The sequence below is a fragment of the Hyla sarda genome, chromosome 8, assembly GCF_029499605.1.
Source record: "Hyla sarda isolate aHylSar1 chromosome 8, aHylSar1.hap1, whole genome shotgun sequence".
NCBI classification, from domain to species: Eukaryota; Metazoa; Chordata; class Amphibia; order Anura; family Hylidae; genus Hyla; species Hyla sarda.
In genome coordinates this window covers 96,353,973-96,372,237 of record NC_079196.1, presented here as the reverse complement: position 1 = coordinate 96,372,237, position 18,265 = coordinate 96,353,973, and the positions used below count along the sequence as shown (strand labels likewise).

General features: G+C 43.3%; 10 pseudogenes; all 10 read right to left on the bottom strand.

Annotated features, from left to right (window-relative positions):
* Nucleotides 1-1,061: 1,061 nt before the first annotated feature.
* On the bottom strand, nt 1,062-1,325 carry LOC130285680 (U2 spliceosomal RNA; annotated as a pseudogene).
* A 1,459-nt stretch (nt 1,326-2,784) lies between these two features.
* On the bottom strand, nt 2,785-3,048 carry LOC130285679 (U2 spliceosomal RNA; annotated as a pseudogene).
* A 1,470-nt stretch (nt 3,049-4,518) lies between these two features.
* On the bottom strand, nt 4,519-4,782 carry LOC130288719 (U2 spliceosomal RNA; annotated as a pseudogene).
* Nucleotides 4,783-6,260: 1,478 nt separating this feature from the next.
* Nucleotides 6,261-6,524, bottom strand: LOC130285678 (U2 spliceosomal RNA; annotated as a pseudogene).
* A 1,464-nt stretch (nt 6,525-7,988) lies between these two features.
* LOC130287685 (U2 spliceosomal RNA) lies at nt 7,989-8,252 on the bottom strand (annotated as a pseudogene).
* A 1,464-nt stretch (nt 8,253-9,716) lies between these two features.
* LOC130289915 (U2 spliceosomal RNA) lies at nt 9,717-9,980 on the bottom strand (annotated as a pseudogene).
* A 1,467-nt stretch (nt 9,981-11,447) lies between these two features.
* LOC130286957 (U2 spliceosomal RNA) lies at nt 11,448-11,711 on the bottom strand (annotated as a pseudogene).
* A 1,460-nt stretch (nt 11,712-13,171) lies between these two features.
* Nucleotides 13,172-13,436, bottom strand: LOC130287820 (U2 spliceosomal RNA; annotated as a pseudogene).
* A 1,461-nt stretch (nt 13,437-14,897) lies between these two features.
* On the bottom strand, nt 14,898-15,161 carry LOC130285677 (U2 spliceosomal RNA; annotated as a pseudogene).
* A 1,461-nt stretch (nt 15,162-16,622) lies between these two features.
* Nucleotides 16,623-16,886, bottom strand: LOC130285676 (U2 spliceosomal RNA; annotated as a pseudogene).
* Between the last annotated feature and the right edge of the window lie 1,379 nt (nt 16,887-18,265).

The following is an 18,265-nucleotide window of genomic DNA, read 5'->3' as shown; positions in this document are numbered from 1 at the left end:
AAACTGAAAATTAACAGTATAAACCTGCATCATTTTGGACTCTGGCATTTGCTGAATCCGGGTGACCTGACAATCGATGGTGGTGCCGCTGGTGATTCTGGCCTTCTTGGAATCTGTTGGGCCTATGTGTTAGCTCACACATCACTTGGGTATCCATGGTAACTACCACAACATGGTCATCTGCAGTTTACATCTAGCCCGTGGCATTGAATGGCATTTTAAAAGTGCTAAGGGTCCTGGTGCAATAATCCTCCCATGAGGATCAGCCTCAACGGCTTTGTAGATTGCACTCATGTCAGCAACTCCATATACATTTTTTTTTCTTCATGCTTCTTTCTTCATCCTTTTTTCTTTCTGTCATTCAGACTTTCATTCATTCGATCTCTCTCACTCACTTGCTTTAACTCATTTGTTCTCACTCACTCACTCACTCAATCACTCACTCACTCACTCATTCACTCTCACTCACTCTCACTCTCTCACTCACTCACTCACTAAGTCAGTCTCTCTCTCTCTCTCTCTTTTTCTTTTTATATATATTTTTTTCCGTCTTCTTCTTCTTCTTCTTCAGACCCTGTCATAGCACTAATGCCTTTCCAATACCACCAGCAGATGGAGACACTCCATTGCAACATTGGTTGTGAGCAGCAGTTTCTAAAAACAAATGCCTCATGGCGGATTTCCCATCCATCAATGGATGGTAAATTTTGTTTTTATCATTCACTGACCACAGAAACCAATGCATGGTCAAGCAACAGCAATGACACACCCTTGTGTATAGGCATGAGACCCTCATGTCATTTAACAGGATTCAGCACCACCCACAAGACAGCTACCTGTCATGTCATGTCAAACCTGCACAGGTGTGCTAGATTATTATTATTTAGTTTTATTTTATTTTTTTACACCAATCAGTGTGCAAACATGGTCATTAAAACGCTAAATGAATAGACGTTCATAAACCAGTCAGTGCAACTCATCATTTTGGTCTCCAATTCTCAAACTCAAATTCTCACCCACGGAGGATTAAATGAGAATCTTTCTTGTTTAACACTGGAATGGGGTGGTGCACTGTTCACTACCCGAAGATACTGCCACATCGGGTCAATGCATAGGGCGACAGAAGCAAGCTTCCAAATCAGCTCCCTTTCTCAAAAATCCATTTAATTTATGGTCCCCAGATAGGGAACGTATGTATCAGTATGTGCTCACAAGTCACCCAAGTGCAAGTATTCACACAAAAAAAAACGTGCCTCAGGATGCGATCTGTCGCAAGATCCTTTCTTTTTTTACACTTGATCTAAGCCAAAAGGCCTAGAGGGGATAACCGGGAAAGGGGTGGACCCAACCATGTCCCCTTCATGAGCACTCACATTACTCATAGGAATGGAAGGAAGGCTGGCAGCCAACCAGCCTCCCATACACTTTCTGGGTGGGTGGCAGTCAGCCACCCATACATACATACAGCACAGGCTAAACCCACATCATCACTTAAAAAAGGACAGGCGACCATTGCACTCTGATGGAGCATTTAGCAATGCAATCCATAGCCTGGCTTTTGCCTGAACCCCCATCACTCCTCCTCTTGCATATAAGACAATATTTCAGATCTGCATATGAAAACAACACGCCTACCTTTGTTGCACATAGCTGCCTGCCTGTCTCTAGTTACCCCACTGGCTGTAGCTGCGTCCCTTCCGACATGGAATAACACCAACTGTAACGATAAACTGAAAATTAACAGTATAAACCTGCATCATTTTGGACTCTGGTATTTGCTGAATCCGGGTGACCTGACAATCGATGGTGGTGCCGCTGGTGATTCTGGCCTTCTTGGAATCCGTTGGGCCTATGTGTTAGCTTACACATCACTTGGGTATCCATGGTAACTACCACAACATGGTCATCTGCAGTTTACATCTAGCCCGTGGCATTGAATGGCATTTTAAAAGTGCTAAGGGTCCTGGTGCAATAATCCTCCCATGAGGATCAGCCTCAACGGCTTTGTAGATTGCACTCATGTCAGCAACTCCATATACATTTTTTTTTCTTCATGCTTCTTTCTTCATCCTTTTTTCTTTCTGTCATTCAGACTTTCATTCATTCGATCTCTCTCACTCACTTGCTTTAACTCATTTGTTCTCACTCACTCACTCACTCACTCAATCACTCACTCACTCATTCACTCTCACTCACTCTCACTCTCTCACTCACTCGCTCACTAAGTCAGTCTCTCTCTCTCTCTCTCTCTTTTTATATATATTTTTTTCCGTCTTCTTCTTCTTCTTCTTCAGACCCTGTCATAGCACTAATGCCTTTCCAATACCACCAGCAGATGGAGACACTCCATTGCAACATTGGTTGTGAGCAGCAGTTTCTAAAAACAAATGCCTCATGGCGGATTTCCCATCCATCAATGGATGGTAAATTTTGTTTTTATCATTCACTGACCACAGAAACCAATGCATGGTCAAGCAACAGCAATGACACACCCTTGTGTATAGGCATGAGACCCTCATGTCATTTAACAGGATTCAGCACCACCCACAAGACAGCTACCTGTCATGTCATGTCAAACCTGCACAGGTGTGCTAGATTATTATTATTTAGTTTTATTTTATTTTTTTACACCAATCAGTGTGCAAACATGGTCATTAAAACGCTAAATGAATAGACGTTCATAAACCAGTCAGTGCAACTCATCATTTTGGTCTCCAATTCTCAAACTCAAATTCTCACCCACGGAGGATTAAATGAGAATCTTTCTTGTTTAACACTGGAATGGGGTGGTGCACTGTTCACTACCCGAAGATACTGCCACATCGGGTCAATGCATAGGGCGACAGAAGCAAGCTTCCAAATCAGCTCCCTTTCTCAAAAATCCATTTAATTTATGGTCCCCAGATAGGGAACGTATGTATCAGTATGTGCTCACAAGTCACCCAAGTGCAAGTATTCACACAAAAAAAAACGTGCCTCAGGATGCGATCTGTCGCAAGATCCTTTCTTTTTTTACACTTGATCTAAGCCAAAAGGCCTAGAGGGGATAACCGGGAAAGGGGTGGACCCAACCATGTCCCCTTCATGAGCACTCACATTACTCATAGGAATGGAAGGAAGGCTGGCAGCCAACCAGCCTCCCATACACTTTCTGGGTGGGTGGCAGTCAGCCACCCATACATACATACAGCACAGGCTAAACCCACATCATCACTTAAAAAAAGGACAGGCGACCATTGCACTCTGATGGAGCATTTAGCAATGCAATCCATAGCCTGGCTTTTGCCTGAACCCCCATCACTCCTCCTCTTGCATATAAGACAATATTTCAGATCTGCATATGAAAACAACACGCCTACCTTTGTTGCACATAGCTGCCTGCCTGTCTCTAGTTACCCCACTGGCTGTAGCTGCGTCCCTTCCGACATGGAATAACACCAACTGTAACGATAAACTGAAAATTAACAGTATAAACCTGCATCATTTTGGACTCTGGTATTTGCTGAATCCGGGTGACCTGACAATCGATGGTGGTGCCGCTGGTGATTCTGGCCTTCTTGGAATCTGTTGGGCCTATGTGTTAGCTCACACATCACTTGGGTATCCATGGTAACTACCACAACATGGTCATCTGCAGTTTACATCTAGCCCGTGGCATTGAATGGCATTTTAAAAGTGCTAAGGGTCCTGGTGCAATAATCCTCCCATGAGGATCAGCCTCAACGGCTTTGTAGATTGCACTCATGTCAGCAACTCCATATACATTTTTTTTTCTTCATGCTTCTTTCTTCATCCTTTTTTCTTTCTGTCATTCAGACTTTCATTCATTCGATCTCTCTCACTCACTTGCTTTAACTCATTTGTTCTCACTCACTCACTCACTCACTCAATCACTCACTCACTCATTCACTCTCACTCACTCTCACTCTCTCACTCACTCGCTCACTAAGTCAGTCTCTCTCTCTCTCTCTCTTTTTCTTTTTATATATATTTTTTTCCGTCTTCTTCTTCTTCTTCTTCTTCTTCAGACCCTGTCATAGCACTAATGCCTTTCCAATACCACCAGCAGATGGAGACACTCCATTGCAACATTGGTTGTGAGCAGCAGTTTCTAAAAACAAATGCCTCATGGCGGATTTCCCATCCATCAATGGATGGTAAATTTTGTTTTTATCATTCACTGACCACAGAAACCAATGCATGGTCAAGCAACAGCAATGACACGCCCTTGTGTATAGGCATGAGACCCTCATGTCATTTAACAGGATTCAGCACCACCCACAAGACAGCTACCTGTCATGTCATGTCAAACCTGCACAGGTGTGCTAGATTATTATTATTTAGTTTTATTTTATTTTTTTACACCAATCAGTGTGCAAACATGGTCATTAAAACGCTAAATGAATAGACGTTCATAAACCAGTCAGTGCAACTCATCATTTTGGTCTCCAATTCTCAAACTCAAATTCTCACCCACGGAGGATTAAATGAGAATCTTTCTTGTTTAACACTGGAATGGGGTGGTGCACTGTTCACTACCCGAAGATACTGCCACATCGGGTCAATGCATAGGGCGACAGAAGCAAGCTTCCAAATCAGCTCCCTTTCTCAAAAATGCATTTAATTTATGGTCCCCAGATAGGGAACGTATGTATCAGTATGTGCTCACAAGTCACCCAAGTGCAAGTATTCACACAAAAAAAGACGTGCCTCAGGATGCGATCTGTCGCAAGATCCTTTCTTTTTTTACACTTGATCTAAGCCAAAAGGCCTAGAGGGGATAACCGGGAAAGGGGTGGACCCAACCATGTCCCCTTCATGAGCACTCACATTACTCATAGGAATGGAAGGAAGGCTGGCAGCCAACCAGCCTCCCATACACTTTCTGGGTGGGTGGCAGTCAGCCACCCATACATACATACAGCACAGGCTAAACCTACATCATCACTTAAAAAAAGGACAGGCGACCATTGCACTCTGATGGAGCATTTAGCAATGCAATCCATAGCCTGGCTTTTGCCTGAACCCCCATCACTCCTCCTCTTGCATATAAGACAATATTTCAGATCTGCATATGAAAACAACACGCCTACCTTTGTTGCACATAGCTGCCTGCCTGTCTCTAGTTACCCCACTGGCTGTAGCTGCGTCCCTTCCGACATGGAATAACACTAACTGTAACGATAAACTGAAAATTAACAGTATAAACCTGCATCATTTTGGACTCTGGTATTTGCTGAATCCGGGTGACCTGACAATCGATGGTGGTGCCGCTGGTGATTCTGGCCTTCTTGGAATCTGTTGGGCCTATGTGTTAGCTCACACATCACTTGGGTATCCATGGTAACTACCACAACATGGTCATCTGCAGTTTACATCTAGCCCGTGGCATTGAATGGCATTTTAAAAGTGCTAAGGGTCCTGGTGCAATAATCCTCCCATGAGGATCGGCCTCAACGGCTTTGTAGATTGCACTCATGTCAGCAACTCCATATACATTTTTTTTTCTTCATGCTTCTTTCTTCATCCTTTTTTCTTTCTGTCATTCAGACTTTCATTCATTCGATCTCTCTCACTCACTTGCTTTAACTCATTTGTTCTCACTCACTCACTCACTCACTCACTCAATCACTCACTCACTCATTCACTCTCACTCACTCTCACTCACTCTCACTCTCTCACTCACTCGCTCACTAAGTCAGTCTCTCTCTCTCTCTCTCTTTTTCTTTTTATATATATTTTTTTCCATCTTCTTCTTCTTCTTCTTCAGACCCTGTCATAGCACTAATGCCTTTCCAATACCACCAGCAGATGGAGACACTCCATTGCAACATTGGTTGTGAGCAGCAGTTTCTAAAAACAAATGCCTCATGGCGGATTTCCCATCCATCAATGGATGGTAAATTTTGTTTTTATCATTCACTGACAACAGAAACCAATGCATGGTCAAGCAACAGCAATGACACACCCTTGTGTATAGGCATGAGACCCTCATGTCATTTAACAGGATTCAGCACCACCCACAAGACAGCTACCTGTCATGTCATGTCAAACCTGCACAGGTGTGCTAGATTATTATTATTTAGTTTTATTTTATTTTTTTACACCAATCAGTGTGCAAACATGGTCATTAAAACGCTAAATGAATAGACGTTCATAAACCAGTCAGTGCAACTCATCATTTTGGTCTCCAATTCTCAAACTCAAATTCTCACCCACGGAGGATTAAATGAGAATCTTTCTTGTTTAACACTGGAATGGGGTGGTGCACTGTTCACTACCCGAAGATACTGCCACATCGGGTCAATGCATAGGGCGACAGAAGCAAGCTTCCAAATCAGCTCCCTTTCTCAAAAATCCATTTAATTTATGGTCCCCAGATAGGGAACGTATGTATCAGTATGTGCTCACAAGTCACCCAAGTGCAAGTATTCACACAAAAAAAAACGTGCCTCAGGATGCGATCTGTCGCAAGATCCTTTCTTTTTTTACACTTGATCTAAGCCAAAAGGCCTAGAGGGGATAACCGGGAAAGGGGTGGACCCAACCATGTCCCCTTCATGAGCACTCACATTACTCATAGGAATGGAAGGAAGGCTGGCAGCCAACCAGCCTCCCATACACTTTCTGGGTGGGTGGCAGTCAGCCACCCATACATACATACAGCACAGGCTAAACCCACATCATCACTTAAAAAAAGGACAGGCGACCATTGCACTCTGATGGAGCATTTAGCAATGCAATCCATAGCCTGGCTTTTGCCTGAACCCCCATCACTCCTCCTCTTGCATATAAGACAATATTTCAGATCTGCATATGAAAACAACACGCCTACCTTTGTTGCACATAGCTGCCTGCCTGTCTCTAGTTACCCCACTGGCTGTAGCTGCGTCCCTTCCGACATGGAATAACACCAACTGTAACGATAAACTGAAAATTAACAGTATAAACCTGCATCATTTTGGACTCTGGTATTTGCTGAATCCGGGTGACCTGACAATCGATGGTGGTGCCGCTGGTGATTCTGGCCTTCTTGGAATCTGTTGGGCCTATGTGTTAGCTCACACATCACTTGGGTATCCATGGTAACTACCACAACATGGTCATCTGCAGTTTACATCTAGCCCGTGGCATTGAATGGCATTTTAAAAGTGCTAAGGGTCCTGGTGCAATAATCCTCCCATGAGAATCAGCCTCAACGGCTTTGTAGATTGCACTCATGTCAGCAACTCCATATACATTTTTTTTTCTTCATGCTTCTTTCTTCATCCTTTTTTCTTTCTGTCATTCAGACTTTCATTCATTCGATCTCTCTCACTCACTTGCTTTAACTCATTTGTTCTCACTCACTCACTCACTCACTCAATCACTCACTCACTCATTCACTCTCACTCACTCTCACTCTCTCACTCACTCGCTCACTAAGTCAGTCTCTCTCTCTCTCTCTCTTTTTCTTTTTATATATATTTTTTTCCGTCTTCTTCTTCTTCTTCTTCAGACCCTGTCATAGCACTAATGCCTTTCCAATACCACCAGCAGATGGAGACACTCCATTGCAACATTGGTTGTGAGCAGCAGTTTCTAAAAACAAATGCCTCATGGCGGATTTCCCATCCATCAATGGATGGTAAATTTTGTTTTTATCATTCACTGACCACAGAAACCAATGCATGGTCAAGCAACAGCAATGACACACCCTTGTGTATAGGCATGAGACCCTCATGTCATTTAACAGGATTCAGCACCACCCACAAGACAGCTACCTGTCATGTCATGTCAAACCTGCACAGGTGTGCTAGATTATTATTATTTAGTTTTATTTTATTTTTTTACACCAATCAGTGTGCAAACATGGTCATTAAAACGCTAAATGAATAGACGTTCATAAACCAGTCAGTGCAACTCATCATTTTGGTCTCCAATTCTCAAACTCAAATTCTCACCCACGGAGGATTAAATGAGAATCTTTCTTGTTTAACACTGGAATGGGGTGGTGCACTGTTCACTACCCGAAGATACTGCCACATCGGGTCAATGCATAGGGCGACAGAAGCAAGCTTCCAAATCAGCTCCCTTTCTCAAAAATCCATTTAATTTATGGTCCCCAGATAGGGAACGTATGTATCAGTATGTGCTCACAAGTCACCCAAGTGCAAGTATTCACACAAAAAAAGACGTGCCTCAGGATGCGATCTGTCGCAAGATCCTTTCTTTTTTTACACTTGATCTAAGCCAAAAGGCCTAGAGGGGATAACCGGGAAAGGGGTGGACCCAACCATGTCCCCTTCATGAGCACTCACATTACTCATAGGAATGGAAGGAAGGCTGGCAGCCAACCAGCCTCCCATACACTTTCTGGGTGGGTGGCAGTCAGCCACCCATACATACATACAGCACAGGCTAAACCCACATCATCACTTAAAAAAAGGACAGGCGACCATTGCACTCTGATGGAGCATTTAGCAATGCAATCCATAGCCTGGCTTTTGCCTGAACCCCCATCACTCCTCCTCTTGCATATAAGACAATATTTCAGATCTGCATATGAAAACAACACGCCTACCTTTGTTGCACATAGCTGCCTGCCTGTCTCTAGTTACCCCACTGGCTGTAGCTGCGTCCCTTCCGACATGGAATAACACCAACTGTAACGATAAACTGAAAATTAACAGTATAAACCTGCATCATTTTGGACTCTGGTATTTGCTGAATCCGGGTGACCTGACAATCGATGGTGGTGCCGCTGGTGATTCTGGCCTTCTTGGAATCTGTTGGGCCTATGTGTTAGCTCACACATCACTTGGGTATCCATGGTAACTACCACAACATGGTCATCTGCAGTTTACATCTAGCCCGTGGCATTGAATGGCATTTTAAAAGTGCTAAGGGTCCTGGTGCAATAATCCTCCCATGAGGATCGGCCTCAACGGCTTTGTAGATTGCACTCATGTCAGCAACTCCATATACATTTTTTTTTCTTCATGCTTCTTTCTTCATCCTTTTTTCTTTCTGTCATTCAGACTTTCATTCATTCGATCTCTCTCACTCACTTGCTTTAACTCATTTGTTCTCACTCACTCACTCACTCACTCAATCACTCACTCACTCATTCACTCTCACTCACTCTCACTCTCTCACTCACTCGCTCACTAAGTCAGTCTCTCTCTCTCTCTCTCTTTTTCTTTTTATATATATTTTTTTCCATCTTCTTCTTCTTCTTCTTCAGACCCTGTCATAGCACTAATGCCTTTCCAATACCACCAGCAGATGGAGACACTCCATTGCAACATTGGTTGTGAGCAGCAGTTTCTAAAAACAAATGCCTCATGGCGGATTTCCCATCCATCAATGGATGGTAAATTTTGTTTTTATCATTCACTGACCACAGAAACCAATGCATGGTCAAGCAACAGCAATGACACACCCTTGTGTATAGGCATGAGACCCTCATGTCATTTAACAGGATTCAGCACCACCCACAAGACAGCTACCTGTCATGTCATGTCAAACCTGCACAGGTGTGCTAGATTATTATTATTTAGTTTTATTTTATTTTTTTACACCAATCAGTGTGCAAACATGGTCATTAAAACGCTAAATGAATAGACGTTCATAAACCAGTCAGTGCAACTCATCATTTTGGTCTCCAATTCTCAAACTCAAATTCTCACCCACGGAGGATTAAATGAGAATCTTTCTTGTTTAACACTGGAATGGGGTGGTGCACTGTTCACTACCCGAAGATACTGCCACATCGGGTCAATGCATAGGGCGACAGAAGCAAGCTTCCAAATCAGCTCCCTTTCTCAAAAATCCATTTAATTTATGGTCCCCAGATAGGGAACGTATGTATGAGTATGTGCTCACAAGTCACCCAAGTGCAAGTATTCACACAAAAAAAAACGTGCCTCAGGATGCGATCTGTCGCAAGATCCTTTCTTTTTTTACACTTGATCTAAGCCAAAAGGCCTAGAGGGGATAACCGGGAAAGGGGTGGACCCAACCATGTCCCCTTCATGAGCACTCACATTACTCATAGGAATGGAAGGAAGGCTGGCAGCCAACCAGCCTCCCATACACTTTCTGGGTGGGTGGCAGTCAGCCACCCATACATACATACAGCACAGGCTAAACCCACATCATCACTTAAAAAAAGGACAGGCGACCATTGCACTCTGATGGAGCATTTAGCAATGCAATCCATAGCCTGGCTTTTGCCTGAACCCCCATCACTCCTCCTCTTGCATATAAGACAATATTTCAGATCTGCATATGAAAACAACACGCCTACCTTTGTTGCACATAGCTGCCTGCCTGTCTCTAGTTACCCCACTGGCTGTAGCTGCGTCCCTTCCGACATGGAATAACACCAACTGTAACGATAAACTGAAAATTAACAGTATAAACCTGCATCATTTTGGACTCTGGTATTTGCTGAATCCGGGTGACCTGACAATCGATGGTGGTGCCGCTGGTGATTCTGGCCTTCTTGGAATCTGTTGGGCCTATGTGTTAGCTCACACATCACTTGGGTATCCATGGTAACTACCACAACATGGTCATCTGCAGTTTACATCTAGCCCGTGGCATTGAATGGCATTTTAAAAGTGCTAAGGGTCCTGGTGCAATAATCCTCCCATGAGGATCGGCCTCAACGGCTTTGTAGATTGCACTCATGTCAGCAACTCCATATACATTTTTTTTTCTTCATGCTTCTTTCTTCATCCTTTTTTCTTTCTGTCATTCAGACTTTCATTCATTCGATCTCTCTCACTCACTTGCTTTAACTCATTTGTTCTCACTCACTCACTCACTCACTCAATCACTCAATCACTCATTCACTCTCACTCACTCTCACTCTCTCACTCACTCGCTCACTAAGTCAGTCTCTCTCTCTCTTTTTCTTTTTATATATATTTTTTTCCATCTTCTTCTTCTTCTTCTTCTTCTTCTTCAGACCCTGTCATAGCACTAATGCCTTTCCAATACCACCAGCAGATGGAGACACTCCATTGCAACATTGGTTGTGAGCAGCAGTTTCTAAAAACAAATGCCTCATGGCGGATTTCCCATCCATCAATGGATGGTAAATTTTGTTTTTATCATTCACTGACCACAGAAACCAATGCATGGTCAAGCAACAGCAATGACACACCCTTGTGTATAGGCATGAGACCCTCATGTCATTTAACAGGATTCAGCACCACCCACAAGACAGCTACCTGTCATGTCATGTCAAACCTGCACAGGTGTGCTAGATTATTATTATTTAGTTTTATTTTATTTTTTTACACCAATCAGTGTGCAAACATGGTCATTAAAACGCTAAATGAATAGACGTTCATAAACCAGTCAGTGCAACTCATCATTTTGGTCTCCAATTCTCAAACTCAAATTCTCACCCACGGAGGATTAAATGAGAATCTTTCTTGTTTAACACTGGAATGGGGTGGTGCACTGTTCACTACCCGAAGATACTGCCACATCGGGTCAATGCATAGGGCGACAGAAGCAAGCTTCCAAATCAGCTCCCTTTCTCAAAAATCCATTTAATTTATGGTCCCCAGATAGGGAACGTATGTATCAGTATGTGCTCACAAGTCACCCAAGTGCAAGTATTCACACAAAAAAAAACGTGCCTCAGGATGCGATCTGTCGCAAGATCCTTTATTTTTTTACACTTGATCTAAGCCAAAAGGCCTAGAGGGGATAACCCGGAAAGGGGTGGACCCAACCATGTCCCCTTCATGAGCACTCACATTACTCATAGGAATGGAAGGAAGGCTGGCAGCCAACCAGCCTCCCATACACTTTCTGGGTGGGTGGCAGTCAGCCACCCATACATACATACAGCACAGGCTAAACCCACATCATCACTTAAAAAAAGGACAGGCGACCATTGCACTCTGATGGAGCATTTAGCAATGCAATCCATAGCCTGGCTTTTGCCTGAACCCCCATCACTCCTCCTCTTGCATATAAGACAATATTTCAGATCTGCATATGAAAACAACACGCCTACCTTTGTTGCACATAGCTGCCTGCCTGTCTCTAGTTACCCCACTGGCTGTAGCTGCGTCCCTTCCGACATGGAATAACACCAACTGTAACGATAAACTGAAAATTAACAGTATAAACCTGCATCATTTTGGACTCTGGTATTTGCTGAATCCGGGTGACCTGACAATCGATGGTGGTGCCGCTGGTGATTCTGGCCTTCTTGGAATCTGTTGGGCCTATGTGTTAGCTCACACATCACTTGGGTATCCATGGTAACTACCACAACATGGTCATCTGCAGTTTACATCTAGCCCGTGGCATTGAATGGCATTTTAAAAGTGCTAAGGGTCCTGGTGCAATAATCCTCCCATGAGAATCAGCCTCAACGGCTTTGTAGATTGCACTCATGTCAGCAACTCCATATACATTTTTTTTTCTTCATGCTTCTTTCTTCATCCTTTTTTCTTTCTGTCATTCAGACTTTCATTCATTCGATCTCTCTCACTCACTTGCTTTAACTCATTTGTTCTCACTCACTCACTCACTCAATCACTCACTCACTCATTCACTCTCACTCACTCTCACTCTCTCACTCACTCGCTCACTAAGTCAGTCTCTCTCTCTCTCTCTCTTTTTCTTTTTATATATATTTTTTTCCGTCTTCTTCTTCTTCTTCTTCAGACCCTGTCATAGCACTAATGCCTTTCCAATACCACCAGCAGATGGAGACACTCCATTGCAACATTGGTTGTGAGCAGCAGTTTCTAAAAACAAATGCCTCATGGCGGATTTCCCATCCATCAATGGATGGTAAATTTTGTTTTTATCATTCACTGACCACAGAAACCAATGCATGGTCAAGCAACAGCAATGACACACCCTTGTGTATAGGCATGAGACCCTCATGTCATTTAACAGGATTCAGCACCACCCACAAGACAGCTACCTGTCATGTCATGTCAAACCTGCACAGGTGTGCTAGATTATTATTATTTAGTTTTATTTTATTTTTTTACACCAATCAGTGTGCAAACATGGTCATTAAAACGCTAAATGAATAGACGTTCATAAACCAGTCAGTGCAACTCATCATTTTGGTCTCCAATTCTCAAACTCAAATTCTCACCCACGGAGGATTAAATGAGAATCTTTCTTGTTTAACACTGGAATGGGGTGGTGCACTGTTCACTACCCGAAGATACTGCCACATCGGGTCAATGCATAGGGCGACAGAAGCAAGCTTCCAAATCAGCTCCCTTTCTCAAAAATCCATTTAATTTATGGTCCCCAGATAGGGAACGTATGTATCAGTATGTGCTCACAAGTCACCCAAGTGCAAGTATTCACACAAAAAAAAAACGTGCCTCAGGATGCGATCTGTCGCAAGATCCTTTCTTTTTTTACACTTGATCTAAGCCAAAAGGCCTAGAGGGGATAACCGGGAAAGGGGTGGACCCAACCATGTCCCCTTCATGAGCACTCACATTACTCATAGGAATGGAAGGAAGGCTGGCAGCCAACCAGCCTCCCATACACTTTCTGGGTGGGTGGCAGTCAGCCACCCATACATACATACAGCACAGGCTAAACCCACATCATCACTTAAAAAAAGGACAGGCGACCATTGCACTCTGATGGAACATTTAGCAATGCAATCCATAGCCTGGCTTTTGCCTGAACCCCCATCACTCCTCCTCTTGCATATAAGACAATATTTCAGATCTGCATATGAAAACAACACGCCTACCTTTGTTGCACATAGCTGCCTGCCTGTCTCTAGTTACCCCACTGGCTGTAGCTGCGTCCCTTCCGACATGGAATAACACCAACTGTAATGATAAACTGAAAATTAACAGTATAAACCTGCATCATTTTGGACTCTGGTATTTGCTGAATCCGGGTGACCTGACAATCGATGGTGGTGCCGCTGGTGATTCTGGCCTTCTTGGAATCTGTTGGGCCTATGTGTTAGCTCACACATCACTTGGGTATCCATGGTAACTACCACAACATGGTCATCTGCAGTTTACATCTAGCCCGTGGCATTGAATGGCATTTTAAAAGTGCTAAGGGTCCTGGTGCAATAATCCTCCCATGAGGATCAGCCTCAACGGCTTTGTAGATTGCACTCATGTCAGCAACTCCATATACATTTTTTTTTCTTCATGCTTCTTTCTTCATCCTTTTTTCTTTCTGTCATTCAGACTTTCATTCATTCGATCTCTCTCACTCACTTGCTTTAACTCATTTGTTCTCACTCACTCACTCACTCAATAACTCACTCACTCATTCACTCTCACTCACTCTCACTCTCTCACTCACTCGCTCACTAAGTCAGTCTCTCTCTCTCTCTCTCTTTTTCTTTTTATATATAATTTTTTTCCGTCTTCTTCTTCTTCTTCTTCAGACCCTGTCATAGCACTAATGCCTTTCCAATACCACCAGCAGATGGAGACACTCCATTGCAACATTGGTTGTGAGCAGCAGTTTCTAAAAACAAATGCCTCATGGCGGATTTCCCATCCATCAATGGATGGTAAATTTTGTTTTTATCATTCACTGACCACAGAAACCAATGCATGGTCAAGCAACAGCAATGACACACCCTTGTGTATAGGCATGAGACCCTCATGTCATTTAACAGGATTCAGCACCACCCACAAGACAGCTACCTGTCATGTCATGTCAAACCTGCACAGGTGTGCTAGATTATTATTATTTAGTTTTATTTTATTTTTTTACACCAATCAGTGTGCAAACATGGTCATTAAAACGCTAAATGAATAGACGTTCATAAACCAGTCAGTGCAACTCATCATTTTGGTCTCCAATTCTCAAACTCAAATTCTCACCCACGGAGGATTAAATGAGAATCTTTCTTGTTTAACACTGGAATGGGGTGGTGCACTGTTCACTACCCGAAGATACTGCCACATCGGGTCAATGCATAGGGCGACAGAAGCAAGCTTCCAAATCAGCTCCCTTTCTCAAAAATCCATTTAATTTATGGTCCCCAGATAGGGAACGTATGTATCAGTATGTGCTCACAAGTCACCCAAGTGCAAGTATTCACACAAAAAAAAACGTGCCTCAGGATGCGATCTGTCGCAAGATCCTTTCTTTTTTTACACTTGATCTAAGCCAAAAGGCCTAGAGGGGATAACCGGGAAAGGGGTGGACCCAACCATGTCCCCTTCATGAGCACTCACATTACTCATAGGAATGGAAGGAAGGCTGGCAGCCAACCAGCCTCCCATACACTTTCTGGGTGGGTGGCAGTCAGCCACCCATACATACATACAGCACAGGCTAAACCCACATCATCACTTAAAAAAAGGACAGGCGACCATTGCACTCTGATGGAGCATTTAGCAATGCAATCCATAGCCTGGCTTTTGCCTGAACCCCCATCACTCCTCCTCTTGCATATAAGACAATATTTCAGATCTGCATATGAAAACAACACGCCTACCTTTGTTGCACATAGCTGCCTGCCTGTCTCTAGTTACCCCACTGGCTGTAGCTGCGTCCCTTCCGACATGGAATAACACCAACTGTAACGATAAACTGAAAATTAACAGTATAAACCTGCATCATTTTGGACTCTGGTATTTGCTGAATCCGGGTGACCTGACAATCGATGGTGGTGCCGCTGGTGATTCTGGCCTTCTTGGAATCTGTTGGGCCTATGTGTTAGCTCACACATCACTTGGGTATCCATGGTAACTACCACAACATGGTCATCTGCAGTTTACATCTAGCCCGTGGCATTGAATGGCATTTTAAAAGTGCTAAGGGTCCTGGTGCAATAATCCTCCCATGAGGATCAGCCTCAACGGCTTTGTAGATTGCACTCATGTCAGCAACTCCATATACATTTTTTTTTCTTCATGCTTCTTTCTTCATCCTTTTTTCTTTCTGTCATTCAGACTTTCATTCATTCGATCTCTCTCACTCACTTGCTTTAACTCATTTGTTCTCACTCACTCACTCACTCAATAACTCACTCACTCATTCACTCTCACTCACTCTCACTCTCTCACTCACTCGCTCACTAAGTCAGTCTCTCTCTCTCTCTCTCTTTTTCTTTTTATATATAATTTTTTTCCGTCTTCTTCTTCTTCTTCTTCAGACCCTGTCATAGCACTAATGCCTTTCCAATACCACCAGCAGATGGAGACACTCCATTGCAACATTGGTTGTGAGCAGCAGTTTCTAAAAACAAATGCCTCATGGCGGATTTCCCATCCATCAATGGATGGTAAATTTTGTTTTTATCATTCACTGACCACAGAAACCAATGCATGGTCAAGCAACAGCAATGACACACCCTTGTGTATAGGCATGAGACCCTCATGTCATTTAACAGGATTCAGCACCACCCACAAGACAGCTACCTGTCATGTCATGTCAAACCTGCACAGGTGTGCTAGATTATTATTATTTAGTTTTATTTTATTTTTTTACACCAATCAGTGTGCAAACATGGTCATTAAAACGCTAAATGAATAGACGTTCATAAACCAGTCAGTGCAACTCATCATTTTGGTCTCCAATTCTCAAACTCAAATTCTCACCCACGGAGGATTAAATGAGAATCTTTCTTGTTTAACACTGGAATGGGGTGGTGCACTGTTCACTACCCGAAGATACTGCCACATCGGGTCAATGCATAGGGCGACAGAAGCAAGCTTCCAAATCAGCTCCCTTTCTCAAAAATCCATTTAATTTATGGTCCCCAGATAGGGAACGTATGTATCAGTATGTGCTCACAAGTCACCCAAGTGCAAGTATTCACACAAAAAAAAACGTGCCTCAGGATGCGATCTGTCGCAAGATCCTTTCTTTTTTTACACTTGATCTAAGCCAAAAGGCCTAGAGGGGATAACCGGGAAAGGGGTGGACCCAACCATGTCCCCTTCATGAGCACTCACATTACTCATAGGAATGGAAGGAAGGCTGGCAGCCAACCAGCCTCCCATACACTTTCTGGGTGGGTGGCAGTCAGCCACCCATACATACATACAGCACAGGCTAAACCCACATCATCACTTAAAAAAAGGACAGGCGACCATTGCACTCTGATGGAGCATTTAGCAATGCAATCCATAGCCTGGCTTTTGCCTGAACCACCATCACTCCTCCTCTTGCATATAAGACAATATTTCAGATCTGCATATGAAAACAACACGCCTACCTTTGTTGCACATAGCTGCCTGCCTGTCTCTAGTTACCCCACTGGCTGTAGCTGCGTCCCTTCCGACATGGAATAACACCAACTGTAACGATAAACTGAAAATTAACAGTATAAACCTGCATCATTTTGGACTCTGGTATTTGCTGAATCCGGGTGACCTGACAATCGATGGTGGTGCCGCTGGTGATTCTGGCCTTCTTGGAATCTGTTGGGCCTATGTGTTAGCTCACACATCACTTGGGTATCCATGGTAACTACCACAACATGGTCATCTGCAGTTTACATCTAGCCCGTGGCATTGAATGGCATTTTAAAAGTGCTAAGGGTCCTGGTGCAATAATCCTCCCATGAGGATCAGCCTCAACGGCTTTGTAGATTGCACTCATGTCAGCAACTCCATATACATTTTTTTTTCTTCATGCTTCTTTCTTCATCCTTTTTTCTTTCTGTCATTCAGACTTTCATTCATTCGATCTCTCTCACTCACTTGCTTTAACTCATTTGTTCTCACTCACTCACTCACTCACTCAATCACTCACTCACTCATTCACTCTCACTCACTCTCACTCTCTCACTCACTCGCTCACTAAGTCAGTCTCTCTCTCTCTCTCTCTTTTTCTTTTTATATATATTTTTTTCCGTCTTCTTCTTCTTCTTCTTCTTCTTCAGACCCTGTCATAGCACTAATGCCTTTCCAATACCACCAGCAGATGGAGACACTCCATTGCAACATTGGTTGTGAGCAGCAGTTTCTAAAAACAAATGCCTCATGGCGGATTTCCCATCCATCAATGGATGGTAAATTTTGTTTTTATCATTCACTGACCACAGAAACCAATGCATGGTCAAGCAACAGCAATGACACACCCTTGTGTATAGGCATGAGACCCTCATGTCATTTAACAGGATTCAGCACCACCCACAAGACAGCTACCTGTCATGTCATGTCAAACCTGCACAGGTGTGCTAGATTATTATTATTTAGTTTTATTTTATTTTTTTACACCAATCAGTGTGCAAACATGGTCATTAAAACGCTAAATGAATAGACGTTCATAAACCAGTCAG